Source organism: Euleptes europaea, chromosome 2 (genome assembly GCF_029931775.1).
Source record: "Euleptes europaea isolate rEulEur1 chromosome 2, rEulEur1.hap1, whole genome shotgun sequence".
In the NCBI taxonomy this organism is placed as follows: domain Eukaryota; kingdom Metazoa; phylum Chordata; class Lepidosauria; order Squamata; family Sphaerodactylidae; genus Euleptes; species Euleptes europaea.
The window spans coordinates 108,710,486-108,721,976 of record NC_079313.1 but is presented as its reverse complement, the minus strand read 5'-3'; the positions used below and the strand labels follow the sequence as shown (position 1 = coordinate 108,721,976).

Here is an 11,491-nt window from a genome sequence, read left to right as displayed (position 1 = left end):
GAAGGGCAGCAATAGGGGGAGGCTTTGGCCTCTTGTGCTCCTACTGTGAGCCCTCTGTGCACCTGTTGGTCACAATGGAAAAGATGCTGGAATGGATGAACCATTGGTCTGATGCAGCAGAGCTCTTCGTATATATACTCACTGCAACCACCTCTTGTTCTCACCAGCAATGCTGACCAGGTGGGTAACTGGAGCCTTGAGAGCAGTCAGTAATATGGTGCCCAACGAGGGTCTCATTAAAACAATCCAAGCAGATGAAACTGCAAAAGAAGGCTGGGATTGAACAATGGAGAATGAAGTCTCCATTGGGGAGAGGCTGTGGCTCAGTGGTAGAGCATCTGCTTGTCATGCAGAAGGTCCCAGGTTCAATCCCTGGCATCTCCAGTTAAAGGGACTAGACAAGTAGGTGATGTGAAAGACCTCTGCCTGAGACCCTGGAGAGTTGCTACCGGTCACAGTAGACAAAACTGACTTTGATGGACCAATGGTCTGATTCAGTATAAGGCAGCTTCATGCGTTGATGTTTTCATGTGACAATAAAGTCTTACATTGACACCTTGTTCTATTATACACTTTCCCAATCACACAGATCAGGACTGTCTTGAAGACAGTATATGAAGCAAAACCAGCCAGTAGTCTCAGCAGTGTTGTTCTTATTTGCACGTGAGGGTAGCCAGTCCAGCATCTACGAGCTGTAGACTTTCGAGGTAATTTGATCATGTACAAGATGCAATTATTAGCTGGATTTTGTATTTGACACATAGCTATTAGCTGATGTAGTGTTAGATGGGTGTGATTTTAGTTACTGTGCCAGAATACTAAAGAACCCATGTGTGGAATATATTAGTCAGAGAATAATGACATTCTTTAAATTGTTAATTTAACCTAGGGGGTCTCAAAATGCTAAATTTCATGCCATTTCACTATTTTGATATGAAATGGGTTACTCCAGCGTAAAAAACATGCTGACATTTTTGCATTATAATTTTTGATCTGGATATTTATGTAATTCCTTCTTCAAAGAAATGAGGCTGTTTCCACAGGGAGGTTTTTTCTTTACCTAGTCTTCCAAACTAGAGTGCTTTTTTCAAGCATCCACACAATGTCATTCTTCACGCATCCACCTTCCAAGGGTCTCCCCTGCTTTGCTCTGATGTTTCCCAAACCTGGTAGATCATCCCAGAAAGCTTGCAGTCCAACCATATTTGTATGTGGATGGGAAGGTGTGGATTTTTGAGCCTCCCAGACACATCGGTGCTAATTTGCTACTGTCCAATTACCAATTTTTTTTGCCACCGGTACGTTAAAAAAACAGCTTGTCTCTCTGGCAATGGAAAATACTGCAGTATCTTTAATAGATGGTGTTCAATGGTTTGTTTGGTTTTGTTGTATTGTTTTAGTTGTGAGCTGCCTTGACCCTGTCTCCGGGAAAGTGGCATACAAATTTTGTAAATAAATAAATGACATAAAAGGAACAAAGAAAGCTATGTCCTTCTTATGTACACATGTGCCTTCTTTGGATCTTAGCCCATTAACAATACTCATTATTTATACATGCCATTTTCACTGAATGCCAAAAGTGCTTCACAAGCATTATCTTAATCATTCTTACAACAGCCCTGGAAGGTAGACCATATTATTATTTCCTTATTACATGTATGGTTGACAGGTCTCCTGCTATAATGGGAGACCACCCAGCAACCTGGTATTTTGACTGCTGATGTCTAAAGCACTGGTGGGAGGAAATGGGGGTGGGGAATTTGAGGCTCACTGACATCACTTCCAGTGAAAACTGGATATGACATCATAGGATGTAGTAGGATTTGTAAAACTCTATGTCAGCGTGACGTCATGATGCCAGTGTGCGAAACCCCACCCACACTTGGTTAATTACAGAAACTCACAAGTTTTCATCCTGGAGGAACCCAATCTGTATATTACATAATGTGGAAATCTGCCCTATTTCACTTTGAAGCTCCTGTTAGGAAAATGTATGGTACACTCTAACCTTTAGCATCGCAGTCCTGCTCCAATTTCTTCCCACTCTGCAGCTGCTATTAAAAGAAATGTAAAGAGCTGGGCCCCCATGGCACAGAGTGGTAAGCTGCAGTTCTGCAGTCCAAGCTTTGCTCACGATCTGAGTTCGATCCCAACAGAAGTTGGTTTCAGGTAGGCGGCTCAAGGTTGACTCAGCCTTCCATCCTTCCGAGGTCGGTAAAAGGAGTACCCAGCTTGCTGGGGGTAAAGGGAAGATGACTGGGGAAGGCACTGGCAACCCCCCCCCCCCGTAAACAAAAGTCTGCCTAGGAAATGTCGGGATGTGACATCACCCCAAGGGTCAGGAATGACCCGGTGCTTGCACAGGGGACCTTTACCTTACCTTTTAAAGAGCTGGGGAGTTCCAAATCACAGTTCTCCAGTTTCTCTTTTAGTTTTGCCCACAGACAGAGAACTGAAGCCACAACAAGTACATTTTCTAAGGTTATCTAGTGAGCACGGCTGCACTTAGTTTTGAACTAGGAACTTCCTGGCTCATAGCTCAGGCCTGGTCTGCACAATACAGCTGACCATATTCCAACTTGGTGATGTGATGCTGGGCATGAATACTTACCCTTACTATTGATGGGGATGTGGACATGGTGGGTACTGTGTTCTTTCCTTCTCTTGGAGTTCTAAGGTTACCACATTACATGTGTCAGTGCTAATTTCAGGGGGGTGGGGAAGCTGCCGTACTGGTATTTAGAGCCAGTACTTTGAAGGAGAACCATAGACACACAGGTGGTTGAATGATCTCCGTCCTTCAAACAGTTTGGAATCAGAATTCTCTACCTAAAGCCTTGTTCCCTGCAAATAAAATGCAAATCTTCTAAGTGGCAGGATGCAAATATTGTAATTGCCAGGGGCTAAAAAAGATTGTGTGAGGGAAGACAGCATGTTATAGCCTGATCTCATTAGATCTTGGAAGCTAAACAGGGTTGGTACTTGGATGGGAGACCACCAATGAAGACTCCACAGAGGAAGGCAGAGGCAAACCACCTCTGCTTCTCACCGGCCAATGAAGCCCTTACTGGGGTCACCATAAGTTGTTTGCGACCTGATGGCACATGTGCGTATGTGAAACCCTCATGGAACTCTTGAGGTGGATTCCTGAGGTGGCAAGCTACCAATTCAACATGCCAAATGTATGTGGTGAAAGTGAACACATATGTGAGCACAAATTTCCCCATGATTACCGTTATCTTCTAGACTAGGGCTGGGATCTAGACTAGATCTTTGCATAGGTAGAAAGATTTCTGGCCACAGAATCTGATTTTCCCACCTCCTCTCCCTCACAGCAGCTTGAAATGCCCCCTAAAATTGTGGTCCTAGGGATCTCGTCTCTCAAGAACAGGATTTCGGGGGGCATTTCATGCTGCTGAGGGAGAGAGGAGGCAGGAAAATCATGTTTCATGAGCAGAAATCATTGTGCCCATTAGTTTGGATCCAACCGTAGACCTCAAGATTTAATCATTGCACCAGTTTTTTTTTTAATCTGAACATTCCTCTGTCTCTGAAGAACAATATTTATGCTTCATTCTCCACATAAAGCTCTGATGCAAATTATGCTATGTCTACCTCCTTTTCGGCCGCAGTTTAGTCTTACTAAATTTATGATTAACCGAGAAGAAATCTAGCCATTCTGTTTGTTTAGCTGTTGATTGATCTCCAGCTGTATGACCATGTAGGTCTGATATTCATAAGGTATAATAATACTTTTATTAATTCCAAATGGTAGAGATGGAACCCTATCTGCTTCCAATTTGCAAGCAGTGAATCATGTCAAGGTAGCAGACTTTTTTTCGCTCCTTAACAATGAGGAACCAAGGTGGTATGATTTAAAATGTCAGGCTGTGGGAAGGATTCTTGTAATTGAGCAGCCTGAATGTAGCTATATAACTGAACCGCTATTTGGTGGCAGGCCAACCAATAACATGGCTTCAAAAGAATACACCAGAGGTCCTTAACCTGTCATAAGGATTTCATTTGCTTTTAAATTGTACCTGCAAGCTGATGGCTTCCAGAGCGCTATTAGGTCATTGAAACAGGTACGAGAAAAAAATATTTTTAAAAGAGTCTTTTGTCTTATAACACCATCTTCCTCCTTGTTCCTTTCTGGTTTTGGTTTATTGTTTGGGTAGATGAAAAAAAAATCTACTTTGGCTATTACAAAGAAGCATGAAGGAAAATAGTCCCTATTATCTGCTCCACGAACAAGAAGCACTAGTTGAAGGGGTGTCTAAGGCCACCAAAAGGACACACTGATGTAAATCCCTGGTTCAGATTTGGGCTCAGCAGCCAACATTCTACAGTACTGTTAGACAAGCTATTTCTCATCTTCTGCCTACCCTGTCCCAACGTTTAAAATATATTCAACCCATTTATTTTGAGTTTTCTTCCAAGTCGCTCTGATGAACATCCATAGCGTTTGCCCTGTTTTATGTTCATCACAACTTTGTGAGGGGGGTTATGCTGAGAGATAATGACTTGCCCAAGATCAAACCACAGCGGAAATTTTGCCTTGTGTGCTTCCAGTCCAAGTCCAGCACTGGATCAACTATGTACCATACCCGCCTCCAGCACGGGGACAGCAACATTGCCCTACTTTACAGTAGAATTTGTAAGGGCTACAGACAACTAGAAGCTGTAGCCAAAGAATTGGCTGGCCAGTCCAAATAAATCTATTAGATCAAATCCTCACTGCTACAGTACTTGTTGGACACTGCTTTCTTAGGATCGCTAGATTACAGTGGTGCAGTGTCAGTAGAAGCCACAAGTGGCAGAATTCCCCACTCAGGGCCTAGACTCTAGACGTCCTCAACCTTGTTGAGCCTCTTCTCCATTGTTGAGCCTCTTACAATGGTTAAGCTCTTTCTGACTGCGCACTCTCCGCAGAATCAAAGGTGATGCTTTCTGGGATCTTCTGAATAACCTCCTGCTCCAGTGAGGTGGAGGAAAGCCAGGACTGGCTCTTTGCTTTGAGGAACAGGTGTTTCAGGGAAGAAGCAAATTGACATTAGGAAGCACATTAATGGAGCACCATGATGTCCATGGGTGGGATTCACTGCTCCACACCTAGCAACCACTCCCTTTAACCACACTGAAATTTTATCAGCCTTCTACTTTCCATTGCATATAGTCTCTATTCATCACACATTTGTTACTTCACAGCCCCCTCATAGGGTTTATTTAGATGGTGGCATATCTGTTAACTAAACGTTCAGGTAGCCGGCTGAAGGTTGACTCAGCCTTCCAAACTTCTGAGGTCGGTAAAATGAGTACCCAGCTGGCTGGGGGTAAAGTGTAGAAGACTGGGGAAGGCAACGGCCAATCATCCTGTAAACATAGTCTGCCTAGTAAATGTGGTAATGTGAAATCACCCCCGTGGGTCAGTAACGGTCAGTACCTAAACCTTCCCAGCATTTTTTCAAATGAAAATAGCTGTGAGGGATGCTGATTCAGATTGGAGCTGTGTGTGTGTGTGGGGGGGGGGATTTGACTCTTCATAGTGCATGACTTTGCCCATTGAAAGCAACACCTTGTGTAATAGGCAGACAATAGATGGTCTCAGTGCCAAGATGGATGGGGTGAGAGAAAGGGTAACAAAATGGAGTCTTGCTGGCAACACTTGTGTCCTCTATGAGATTTGGTTCCCATCTAAACTGACAATATTTGATTCCCTCAAATGAGCTGGACTGCCACTGTTTAATTCCCTGAGTATCTGAACACTCCATCTCAGCCAATGAGCGTCAGATGCTTTACTTTCACAAGTGCCACGTAAATAACACTGTATGCATATGAAGCATTTTCCCAAGCAGATCCCAATCTTTTCTGAAGTCTTGGATTTCACTTGAAGATTCTGCATAACCTTTACAGGCTGTGGGTTAATTACTGCTCAGTACTTGACTCTTGCAGTCCCCCCTCCTCCCTAACATGTCAATTAATTCCCTCATTAACTCCTTTCCGGTCTCTGAGGGAAAAAAGGGTGTTTCCCCCCTTTAGCCTGAGACATGCATAGATTTTAAAATAGTTTAAAATGCATAGTTCTGCATGCAAAACTTTATTGAACTTGCTGTACTATACGTACAAAAAAAGACATCAGCTTGCTGTTCGTGGGAGGGCTGTAAGATTTCCAATAGGGTTTTTGGCAACGCCTATGGTCACGGAAAACCTCTTGTGTTCTAAGCCAGACCACAGCCTGCCAACGCAATGAAACACCCTGTGCAAAGGAGCCATTTAAAATTCCAACAGCATCTTAGCAACAACACGAAGTCCTGAAACAGGGTCACCCCGATTGACAAGAACATGGACTTTTGCCTATTTCCCACAACGCTTTGCACCATGTCATTGTACGATTGTGCTACTGCTTGGGGGCAACTGAGGTGAATCCCCAAAGTCTTTTGTATGCGGGAAACCATGAGTTTCCCCAATCATGCGGAATCACAGTAAAAATTTCTCTCCCGGACAAGGTGTTCTTCTTGCCAGCCACGTTTCTCCAGTAAGGTTGGGTTGTGGTCAGGTGTAACAGGTAGTGATCCTTACTTTCCGCTGTGGGATACTTCGTGTATTACAGTACAGAATGAGTTTGTGATCCTATCGTGATGAAATGGAGAGATTTGTGCATTTAGATTTTGCAGATTCTACAAACACAAGCAAAATCTATGCCATTGCTGGTCAAAGGAATGGGGGTTTCTGAGTGACGTTTGTTGCTTTCAGGAATGACCTTTAGAAATGATCCCTTCAGCGTATGCTCACTACAACTTGTCACCTGCATAATGCTCCCAGACTGATTTCACCTGCTGTGCTCAACAGGAATCCTGTTCACAGGACTGTCCTTTTACAAATAACACAGAAGGCCTATTTGAATGCAGCTTTCCCACCTATCTATGCACGTGGACCCATTTAAAATTTTAGTGAGCCATCTCTTCTAGTCCAACATTTCCCAGATGAAAATGCTTGGCGCATACAAAGTATCCTTATTCTTATTCTTGGAGCGGTGGAGTCTGATCTGGAGAACCGGGTTTGATTCCCCTCTCCTCCAAGTGTGCGGCGGAGGCTAATCTGGTGAACCGGTTTGGTTTCCCCACTCCTGCACACGAAGCCAGCTGGGTGACCTTGGGCTAGTCACAGCTCTCTTAGAGCTCTTTCAGCCCCACCTACCTCACAGGGTGTCTGTTTTGGGGAAGGAAAGGTGATTGTAAGCAGGTTTGAGTCTCCCTTAAGTGGTAGAGAAAGTCGGCATATAAAACCAACTCTTCTTCTTCTTCTAACATGGGTCACTGTTAGGGCTGCCAGCTCCAGGTCTGGAAATACTGGAGATTTTGGGGGCGGAGCCTGAGGAGGGTGGGGTTTGGAGATGGGAGGGACTTCAATGCCATAGAGTCCAATTGCCAAAGCAGCCATTTTCTCCAGGTGAACTGACCTCTATCAGTTGTAATAGTGGGAGATCACCAGCTGGTACCTGGAGGTTGGCAAACCTACCCACTAGGAAGTGCTGAAGTTCAGCTTTTTAAAAAGAGCAGTTTCACTTTCCAGTTCTGTTCAGTTAAGTTGACTCATGACAGCAGCCGGTTTGCTATAATGATCTCTTAGATGTGTTTGTGGCTACAATGAAATTACTAGGCTGTGTATCTTTTGTGTGGCTTCCTTTTAGTTGATGTGGTTGATGATGACCTAGCAGAGAGGTGGTAAAGGAATATCTTCAGATTAGCTTCGGAATTCAGGTGAGTTGCTAATGCCAGCTATGCTTTGATGAAATCATTGGGGATGGGCAGCATATAAAATCCTAAATGTATAGATAGTCTACATGATGCTATTTGGAATAGAGCTCCTAGTCTTCTCAGGCACAATAGGCAATGGAATGAAAGCAGAGGATCCCTACTCACCGGGATCCGGGGTTTGCGGAGCCGCGCCGGGTGCGAGGCCCGGCTGACCATCTAGCTGGGGGGGGGCGAGTGGGCGGACGAAGTCACGCCCGCGCTCCCTTCCCAGCTCCCGGCGGTGAGAGGGGGAGCGCCCCTGTGCTGGCGGTCAGGCGGCCGGCAGCGTGGGGGGGGGGCGTGGTGCTGCTCTCTGTCCTCCGCGGTTGGGGGATAGGAGGGAGGAGACGCGTCGCTCCGCCGGCGCACGCCATTACGCGCGCCCGCCCCTCCCCCTTTTGAATGGGCCAATCCTGGCCCCGGACCCTCGTGCTTCTCCCTGGCCGGCACTAACGGACAGAGTTTCCAGTCTGGTCCGCCGGCCAGGTATTTATAGGGAGGCACAGCTCGTGGTTGGCCCCTGTTCCCTGCTGACTTTGTGCTGTTCCTGGCTGGCTTGTTTGGCGGCGAGATCTGGAGCCGCTCTCATCCACGGCAGTAGGATCGGAGGCTGCCAGAGCAAAGGCTGAACCACTGGGCAGGAGTACTTGAGCGGCGTTGAGGTACTGCCCCCCCCTCCCTCCCCCATTTTGTTTTCTGCTGGCCGGCCTTTTTTGGGTTTTTGTTTCTCAGTGCCAGGGGCAGTAGGCGTCTGGGCTGTGGGGCCATGCCGCCTAAGCAAGCCACATACGGGGCCCGGACGACGCAGCGGAACGCGGCTCCAAGGAGAGAAGGGCGGCAGACCGCTGGGGCGGGGGCGGCCAAACCGGCTACCAGTTCCACCGGGGGTCGGCGCGCAGCGCCAGGGAGGGGCGAGCGGCAGCCCACGAGGCCAGCCAGGCCAGCCGCCAGTTCCACTGGGGGGCGGCGTTCGACTGCCGCGGCGGCGGGTCGGGGGAAGAACCCCGCGGCACGGGTTCGGCTTACAGCCTCGGGAGGAGGAGATGAGTCTTCCATTGCAGGGCTGGCGAAATTTGTGAAGAAATTGGCTGAGGACGTGGCGGGCTTGCAGGCTGCGTCGGGCAGCGCTGGGGCGGGGGGGCCAGCTGCCGACGCAGGCCACCAGGTGGTTAGAGGCAGGGCGGCGAAAGTGGCTACCCGGAGGAAGCGGGGTGGCTCCTCCCCGTCCAGTTCCAGCAGCTCGGAATCAAGAAGCTCCCGCTCCAAGGACAGGGGTCGGCGAAAGAGGAAGGCGGGTCATGGTGGACGGTCGTCGCATAAGAGGGGGAGGCGCAGCAGAGACGTCTCAGACAGCGGGGGAACTTCAGGTGGGTCCTCTTCTGGGGAGGAATCGGACGGGGCCTCTGCAAATTTCTGGAGGGCGGGGGCTGATGTACCAGGCTTGCCCGGGTGGGTGCTGCGGAGGCGAGCGGAGAACGAGAGGTTGGATCGCGAGGTTAGGGCAAAGGGAGTCTGGGAGGAGGGCGAGACGGCAGGGGGCCCTCCTTATAAGTCCACTTGCGTTTCTGGGGACAACCCACCAGGGATACATTTGCCCAGGGATTTGAGGGAACAAATTCTCGATGGATACTACGTCGATGTGATATCTTTGATAAAACCTGAGATGTCAGTAGGTAGGAGTGTAAAGGTGGGCGGTCGAGAGCCTAAGAAGGTGCGGGTGGATCCCAAGGACAGGACGTTCGACAATTGGCTTGCTGGCTTTGGGGTGTATATGGCAGTGGTTGCTGCCACCTACCCAAAAAGGGCATGGCACCTCCTTACCCATCATAACTGTGTCCTTAAGGCGCGTGCTTTGGCGGGAGATACTGCAGCATTGGAATACGACGAGGAATTCCGTAAGAGGGCCTCAAATAATGATCAATGGCGCTGGGATCACATGGATAGCCATCTGTGGTCCACTTTAGTGAATCCACATGTAAAAGTTAAATCTGAATTTTCTAGGATGAGTAAATGGGTTCCCCGCCGTGATGCGACCCGAAAGGTTTGTTGGGAATTTGGGCAGGGTCGCTGCAGTCGTACAACGTGCAGGTTTGAGCATATATGTGAGTCCTGTTATGGTAGTCACCCCAAGTCCAGTTGCCCTAGGGCTCAGCAGCCCTTTCGTGGGGGCCGGCCCTTCACCCGGAGGGGTGGGGGTGCCGGGGCCTCAACAGGGGGGGGAAAATAGTATTGATGCTTGGTCGGTGCTCGCCAGCACACCAATACTCCTAGAAGCTTTGTTACCCTGGCTGGCGAGGTACCCCAACCGGAAAGCAGCGGAGTTTCTGGGGGAAGGTTTCTCATCTGGCTTTCGCATCCCTTTCTCGGGCCCCAGGCTGGCGATGGATGCTCCCAATCTAAAATCCGCCAGGGAGCTCACGGATGTCGTGGCTGCCAAAATTGAGAAAGAGTGTTTAGCGGGCAGAGTGGCTGGCCCTTTTGGGTCCCCTCCTTTTCACAACCTTAGAGTTTCCCCTTTGGGTGTTGTTCCAAAGAAGACGCCGGGTGAGTTCCGCCTAATTCATCATCTGTCTTATCCTAAAGGGGCGTCGGTCAATGAGGCCATCCCACATGAGCTCTGCTCTGTGCGGTATGCGTCCTTTGATCATGCCGTCAGTCTGGCGCGGGCCTGTGGTCCGGGTGCGTTGCTGGCCAAATGTGATATTCAGTCGGCCTTCAGGCTGCTGCCGGTGCATCCTGATGATTATTGCCTGCTGGGGTTCCGCTTCCAGGGTTCATGGTATTTTGATAAATCTATGCCTATGGGGTGCTCCGTGGCTTGCGCCGCGTTTGAAACCTTTAGCACATTTCTGGAATGGGCGGTGACTATGCGGGCTGGGTCTCAGATGGCGACACACTACCTTGACGACTTTCTGTTCCTAGGCAGGGCCGGTACCCTTGAATGCTCTAACTTGCTGCAGGCATTTACGGGTCTGTCCCAGGAGCTGGGAGTTCCCCTGGCCCAGGAAAAAACCGAGGGCCCTTCCACTAGGCTGGTTTACTTGGGAATTGAACTTGACACGGTTGCGGGGACGTCTCGCCTCCCCGAGGTTAAATTGTTAGCCATGCGGGCCCTCATTTCTCTGTTTCTGGCGCGGAAAAAATGTTCGCTTCAACAGCTGCAGTCCTTGGTTGGGCACCTTAATTTCGCGTGTCGAGTGGTGTCCCCGGGGAGGGCTTTTGTGGCCAGATTGGCCACGGCAGCGGCTTCCCGCCCCCATCATCATATTAGGATTACCAAGGGCATGAAGGCGGACCTTCGCATATGGGAAGCTTTCCTCGTACACTTTAATGGGGTGTCCTTATGGCAATCAGCGTTGGATCTGGGGGGGGCGTTGCAGGTTCACTCGGACGCAGCAGGGGGTGTGGGGTTTGGCGTGTATTTCAATGGTCGCTGGTGTGCTCAGCGCTGGCCACAGGGGTGGGTCGATGCGGGGGTCACACGGGATCTTACCTTTTTGGAATTTTTTCCCATTTTGGTGGCGGTTAATGCCTGGAAGGAGCAGTTCCAAGACAAGAAAATCAGGTTTTGGTGTGACAATGAGGCTGTGGTACGGGTGATTAACAAGCAGTCATCTAAATCCGAGAGGGTTATGCGTCTAGTGCGCAGCTTTGTGCTAACATGCCTGTCAGCTAACATTACTTTTTCAGCTAAG

General features: G+C 48.7%; 1 non-coding gene across 1 annotated transcript; it reads left to right on the top strand.

The window, feature by feature from the left end:
* The first annotated feature begins 309 nt into the window (after positions 1–309).
* Positions 310–384, top strand: TRNAD-GUC (transfer RNA aspartic acid (anticodon GUC)). Its single transcript has one exon. It is a non-coding gene; the product is annotated as a tRNA-Asp (tRNA).
* Positions 385–11,491: the final 11,107 nt, after the last annotated feature.